We start from the raw sequence: 7812 nt of genomic DNA, 5'->3' as shown, positions 1-7812 counted from the left end.
AATTATCGTATCGTGATAGACTTTTGATCAATAACAATATAAAACATGTTTAATATATATCGATAAGAGACTGGACCACTGAATCTAGCAGCTGGGTTTGTTACACATTTTTCATTGTTGTATCGACATTGGAGTATTTATCAATGAAGAACAGTGGAAGGTCATATTAAGTGTTAAACAGAAGTGTTTAAATCCAGCATGGTAATTCCTAGTCTTTTTAGGTCATTCAATTTATCAATAGCTATCGATATTGATTATTATGATCAAGTTATATTGTGATATGTCTTTCAGCCATATCGCCCAGGCCTACTTAAAATAAATGATAGACAATACAAACTAACCCTTACTTTAACTCAAAGCTGTTGTTAATGTTTGTGGTTGAATTTGGAATTGTACACAAACAACCAAATTGCTTAAATTCTGTGTGCATGTAAATGAGAAATATACCTGTGTATTTATTAGGATATAATTTAATTGATCCAAGATGCCACAAGTATGGAAGATTTACTTAAAGCAACACAAGCAATCATAAATAAACTTTTATTTTTCAAAATCAAAATGAAATCAAGACAAAATAGTCACAGCTGCCAGATGATCAATAAAACATGAACTATATAAAAGTATATGTTATATATTATGTTATATGTATTTAAACAACCCAAATACACGTGTCAAGAGGCTGATCACTACGATCTATGACCCATTATTTTGTCATTGTTGGACATCTAGACCACAGCTGTCAAGTCCTACAGCTGGCTATCTGAGGGTGTGATTAAGGTTTCGATCTGCCTAAGGTGTTTAGAACAGGATTACAGTAATGCTTGGAATAGTTGCTCTGTGAACAGGCCACATTGAAGATCCAGCTGCTTTGGTGTGTTTATAGGGACAAAAACACAGTTATATTAATGCTGTACACAAACAAGTATATTCAAAATATTTACAGTTTTAAACAGTTTGTTTGTATAATGGTTAATACGTTTCTTAGAAAATGGTGGGGAGCAGGTACCATTTAGTTTGGTTAGTAAGCTGGTTGAAAGTCCAAACTATGGCAACAGTAAAATGTAGGCACCAGAAAATGTATTAAACCATCTCGTCACAATGTTCAGTGGCTAGAAACAGGTAATGAAAATAGCTCATCATAGGATGGGACAGTGCTGTCCACAAAACGTGTACAACGCATCCAGAGCGTCGAGCTCCACAGGTCTCTGAACAACCCTTTGCTCTCTAACAGGCTGCACCACCACAACCTGACCACCAGGGGCACCTTGGGTCATCGGGTGCACCTTGTTATCATGCAACCTTAAGCCAGGCAGTGGGCCGTGGTCTGCCACCAAGCCTTTGGCCTCCTCTTGGTCCTCTTTTATATCAAGAATGCTTTCAGCGTTCATGCTTATGGCCCCCGGGTCTTCAGGACTGGGCTCTGAGTCACTGGTGCAGGGCAGCGAGAAGTAGGTGCACTTTGTCAGTGCCAACTTATCAACTGGTTCGGGGTTTTTGCTGATAGGGGAAACGGGGGCCGTCTGTTTGGTGTCCTCTGGCAGATCTCTATCAGGGAGCGGTGTTTCTGCCGCCTTATTGATCTCAACCTGGTCCGAGTAGGACTTGCGGTGTAACGATCTGTCCTGGCCCATCGGCAGGCTGTTGTCAGGCCCCACCTGTGTATTGAAAGCCATGCAGCGCGTCACTCCGCTCAATGTGTCGAGCGTGTTGGTAGAATTAAAATAAGGCATGTCGGACCGTTGCTTGGACCGGGCCGAGGGGAGAGACGAGAAGATGCTAAAGCTTTCTATCTTCTGTTTGGGCGACGTGGGTCTTTTGCTTGGAGTGTCGGCAGCAGTGGGATCCTTCCTGCCGTACAGCCTCTCAATTGTCCTCCTCACAAATCCCTTGGCGATGGACGCGGCCTCCAACATCTCATCTGGATCTTGAGATTGGCTGGCTGGACTGGCCTCGGAGCTTAATGGTTCATGTACATCTGCGTCCTCACGCTGAACATCTGGAAGACTTTTTGCCATGAACATATCCTTTATGGACCGCACAGTGGCACCCTCAGGCTGCCGGTTTATAACGCCGCTAGATTCGTAGCTGAAGGACAACGACGAGTGACGTGCTGACCTGAAGCCAGGTAACGGCTGGGTCATCTTCGTATCAGGTGTGGAGGGATCAACCTTTAAGTGGGCTTCGTCTGCCGGAATTCGAATGCTGGCACCCCCTGCTGTTTTGCTCTTCCACTGTGTTTCAGCCACCTGTTTCTTCAAAAGACCTATTCTTTCTGCCACAGATTGAGTTATGATTTCTGCTGGTTGAGCATTCTTTTGTGGAGGAGCTCTTTGACAAGTAGTATCTTCTGCAGACAGTTTTCCATGGACACGCTGCTCCTGATTTACAGCTCTACATACAGGCTTAGTCATAGCCTCTGTGCAGCTCAACTGTTCCTGGTGCTCATGTTTCTGGACTTGTTGGTCTTTTTCTAGGTTACTCAGCTCCTCTGAATCTGGAGTAGACACATTTTCTTCACTCCTTTCGCTCAAACTCTCAATTTTGGTCAGTTTTCGCCGGATTTGTTTATCTACGTGGTGAAAGATGTGGACAGACCTGGTGTTGGTCCTGCCCAGCTGTTGAACGTCGACATGTTGGTCGTCTTCTGAGCTTGTCCGATCCTCAACATCCTGGCGAGATGTTTCGTGTGTGCTGCTGATGTTGACGCCCAGGCGTTTAAACCTGTTGGTGCGTTGCAGCTTCTGCTCCTCTTCCTCCGAGCTGGAGAGACTCTTGTAGTCGGACATGTTGTTGTTTCTCACTTGTTTCAGCTGCCTCAGTTCAATGTCTCGTTGCTCCTGAGGTGAAGGTAGCTTCTGCTGTATTTTGGGATTACATATGTGTTTATGGTGACCTTCTGTACTTAGTATGTGCTTCTGTTCCTCATCGGAGCTGGACACCTCCTCAGGGCTGAACATCTCCTCAGGGCTGAACATGCTGTCTTCACTGTTCCTATCAATTTCCTTAAATTCTCTGTCCAGATGTTCGCTCTCTGAGCTGCACCTGCTCTCCTCATTTCTCTCCTCTGTGGTTTCCTCTAAATCCACATATGGTACATCTGATTTAATTGATTGGTTTTCATTGAGGCTGCCCTGCTCCAATTCTTCTTCCTCCACTTTTTGATTTTTGCCATTATTCCTTGAATCCTCCTCCTGGTTGTCTTCAATGAAAACCTGGGGGGCCGAAGTGGGATTCAGCTCCTCTTGTAACAACGCTGTGTCTTTGAAATCAGTTGTTGAATCTTCTCCATTGCGAGTCATCTGCTGAGTATGAACCACCTTTTGATCATCAGATAAATTTGGCTGTTTAAGATTAGCAGGCTTTTCATTGGATGCTTGAGGTTTTCCAGGGTCTGTGAATCGTTTAACGATTGCTTTCACGTCCACAAAGGCTTCTTCATCACCATTTGCTTCGGCGGTTTGGACACAATCGCTGCCATTCACAGTATCCCCTTCTGAGATAGTTGTAACATTGTCGTTAGATGGATTTTCAGTTGTGTTTGCCTCAACGCTGACACCTCTCGCTGTTGGTGTACATGCAGGAAAAGCAGCAAGTTCTTCTTTCAGTGTTTTTGGTATGTCAAGTTCTTCCATCAGTTCATCGATAGCCCCGTCCTCAGCCCCACTGTAGTCCACAAACCTTCTGCCAGACCTCAACTCTTCCTCAGACTCTTTTGGCGATCTGCGACACTTGCTGAGCTCCTGGAAGCCCTTCCAGCTTTGGAGGAGTTCTGTTGAAGCAGACATTCGTAGCTCTGACAGGCTATTTTTCAACTGGTCAGAGTCTTCAATGTTGGCTATTTCCCTGAGAGAATCGATGAGCTTTAACGCCTCAGTACAACTTGGGTTGAGTTCATCCAGCTCACACTTGGGTTGTTGAGCCAGGACTTCCTTTAATGTCATGACAGCTAGGAATGCTAGCAGAGCTTTGGACGACGAGCCAAAAGTTGTTGTCACATGACCTGAGAAGTCAGGCAGGCTATTGGAATTCTCTAGACAATATGGCCTCTTCTTTTGTGTTCTTTGTCTAATGGATTTAATGGAGAAGCAAATCTTCTCCAGCACAGGTTCAAGATTTGGTTGGTTTGTCAGTTCTAGTGTTTCTCTATCGCTTTCATTCATACCAGCGTTTAAAATGGAGGCAGAAATCCCTGTTTCCACATTTCTCTGAGGTATCTCTGGTTCTTCTGGTGCCGGGTTGGTCGGCTCTGATATCTTATCTGGGGAGACATTTTTATCAACCACATTCTTTTTGGTCCTTTGTTTTACAGGTGATGACACCACATCCAGTGACTGAGAATAAGGAGACGTATTCTTCTGCGAGTATGTTTTATGTAGCGATGAACGTCTTTCACTGGAGGGGCTTCTGTGCAGAGTTTTAGCTTTTGACGAATCTAAAGAAGGTTTATGTGGAGATGCTGTTTTTAAAGATGGGTTTCTGGTTAGCTGGGTTCTTTTAAGTGATGGACTGTTGGCTACGGGCATCTCTTTTACTGGAGGCTCATTTGAGATAATAGAAACCTCACACTGTGCTTTCCTGATAGAGGGTTTCTTCTCCAGAGGGAGGTCGCTGTCCTTCACCATAGTTGAATCATCCTCGTTAGAAGGAAGTATAGCTACGTAGGATGCATCACTGGATGCAAGGCTGGAAAAGGAAACTCTCTTGTCAGAAGATGGACTAACCGGTGACACAGATGTACAGTATGATGATCGGCTAGCCATTGAGGTTTGATCTGAGATGCAGTCTGTGTGTGGTGGCCTTTCCAATAGAATTGCAGTTGGTTCTTTTTTCTTCATTGGCATGAGACTGTTTGATTCTAGTGTGTCACCGTCTGCCATTTGGATGGGAATAGAGTTGTTGGTTGTTTGCTTGGTTAAGGCAGATTTCTCCACAGAAGCCTTCCTCTGAGACATTTTCCTTTCAAAGGAGAGATTACTGACCAGCCGTGCTCTCTTAACGGATGAGTTTCTAGATAATGGTTCTTCACGCCCAGCAGAGGGACTTGAGATTGATGTAGTTTTGGGGTGATCAGTAGGTAAAGGTTCTTGGTCAGCTGTATGACTAACGGTTAGTTTTCTGTCTGCCACGGTTCGGCTGCTTGTGGATGACAGCGTGTTAAGCACTGCATTACTGGGTACAGATGTGTTCTTAGGTGTCTGTTTGGCGTGTAATTTCTCTGTCTTGTCTTCTGAGCAGATGCTCAAACAATTACCCTCTGACTCCTCAGGAATCACACCATCTAGTCCCACCTGGTTTATCATTTTTACCACCTGAGTTCGGTCCCCGGGGCAGAGTGCATGCTGGGAAGGAGAGTTCTCCAGCCAGTGCTTAACATACTCATTGTTAACTGAGCTGGAGGAGTTGAACACAGGAAGGGGCATTGTTCTGTTAACCTCACTGGATGCCTTATGGGTCTGTCTCTCCTCGTGAATGGATCGCTGATGTGTCAGTGTTGCCCGTGTTTTGGATGATAGCTCCAACATGTTACTTTCAAATGGCATGGTCTCCTGCATCTTATCTCCTGACGATAGTGCGTATGGATCTTTGATGGTACATTTCATGGTAACATCTGGAGGATCTGAGCTCTCTGTTGCTGGCCTCACCTTTTCCTTCTCTGTTGCATTCTTTTTACTCCTCCTCGTGGTCTTCACTTGTCGACCACCATAGATTTTCTTAAGAAACCCGGTGCTGGAAAATGTTTTGACTTTTGTACGTTTCTTAGAGGCTTCTGTGAGGCTTTGCTTTCTTCTGTTGCCAGGCGACTTAATCCACCGGACATGTTTCTTGACTGCTTTGGTATTGGATGATTTTTTATTATTAGCTTCATCAGCCACATTTTGATGGTGTTTGCCTTTCCCTGACTCTCTTGATAACTGAGAAGAATCTTTGATTGTAGTGAACTCTTTTTTGGGGGTGTTTAGCACCAGGCTTTTACAGGGATTGCTAACTGCAGCTCTCATGCTAGGGATGGACTCTGAGGCTGTGGATGGTCTACCAAACTGGGGTTCGACATTAGCATTCATGCTCCATGTTGTGTCAGAGGTTGAGGGTCTACCATAGTTACCGTACACAGAGACACCTTGAGCACGGTAGTGAGTGTTGGCGTTGAAGTTGTCCTGGCAGATTTGCTGCTCGTACATGTGTAACATGGTCTCTGTGATCTCCTCTCCATTGTTTTCAATCTGCAGGACCTCGGACATCCCCACTGAGTTGAACTGAGCCTGATCGTACCCATAGTTGACATCCATAGAGGCCAGCCTTCGGGGTTTGGGCACTGGCCTTGTGCTGCTCTGCTGGACCATGCGATACTGCTCGGTCTCTGCTCTGTAGGAGTAGGACCGGACGGTGCCTTCCTGAACCGGCATGGCCCTGTTTGCACTCACGCTCTCCGTCAAGGTCTTGGCCTTCCTGACACCTGGTGTGGGAGCCCTCCAGGTTGACTTCACATTACTGGTGTTCCCCGTCACCTCGTCCTCCATGTTCCCCTCCTCTCTGGAGATGCCACTCTCATGTGGCGGCGGTTGGTCATTGTCATCGTTGTCCCCCCTGGGTGTGTGGCTGCTAGTGGTTTCTAAGGGAAACGCCGGGCATGATGGTTCCGGTCGGTCGTGTTCGGGGGAACCGCTCTCCTGTTCCGGCTCTGGATCTGGAAAACAGTCTGGAAGGGGCTCATTGGCCACACTGGAACGGGTCAGAGTGGTGGTCCAATGAATGGTCTCCTCTTCCTTGAGGGTCAGGCGCACCTTCATCTCCACCGTCATGCTGCCGTCGTCATTCACCCGGAACGACTTCTCGATGTCGTCTTCCGTCGGCAGGCAGCTGCCTTGCTCATGGGTTCCATGGTCAGAGCAGGGCTCTGCGTCCACTTCGACCACAGACTCTAGCATGTGACTGTTCCCCAGCTCTATGGAGTCTGTTGGGTTACTATCAAACACACTCTCTGAGAGGGATTTGTGGATCTGATTGAGGAAGTATCTCTGGGAGGACTCTGAGTAGTTCCTTGACCTCCTTTTGCCTTTTGTTTCAGTTGAGGATGTTCAGTAACATTTTGATTGAACAAGGTTGATCAATCAGACGTGTACAATTCCATTGGATTGTGTTCCACAGATAATCCACAGAGCAGGGAACAAGAAAAAAAGGGAATACAGTTAGAAAAGAGGAACGGATAACAGCAAATGAAAAGATGGACAGTGTATATTAGATGAAAAAAAAAAGAATAATAGTAGACTGCAGGAGGCTTTGTAGGTCTTTTCTGGTATCAGGGTTCAGGCAGGTTGACTGAACCTCTAGTCTATTGCATTGATGGTCATCTGACGTATTGGAGCTAATGTTGAATGTATGTATGATTGACAAAGTAGTTGTAAAAAATGAAAAAAATAATAATAATAACCATATCACAGGATATATCCACAACAAGAGTTTGTATAAGACAAACAAACTTAAAGGCAATGTAATGGGGGGATCGGTATGTGGTCAGAATGGATAGTTATGGCGAGAAAATAATTGCAGCCCGTCTAAAGGGCATAGCCTAGACTACTACAAGCATTTTTGACAAACTTTAGCTTTAAAAAAGTGGATGAAACGTGTCCCCAGTGTGAATGATAGCCATGCTATTTTTTATGAATATTGATAATAAACATAGCAAATATGTATACATCATATTTTTACTATAACATTTTGAAACTCACTCGGCCTGATTTTCCTTGGCCCCAGTCTGCTGGCGGGCGGCCGTTTTGGAGCGGGGGATCTCTGCACATCATAGTTCCCTGGCTT

The sequence above is a fragment of the Micromesistius poutassou genome (genome assembly GCF_964030765.1).
Source record: "Micromesistius poutassou genome assembly, chromosome: 11".
Classification (NCBI taxonomy): domain Eukaryota; kingdom Metazoa; phylum Chordata; class Actinopteri; order Gadiformes; family Gadidae; genus Micromesistius; species Micromesistius poutassou.
Note: the sequence above shows the minus strand (reverse complement) of the source record.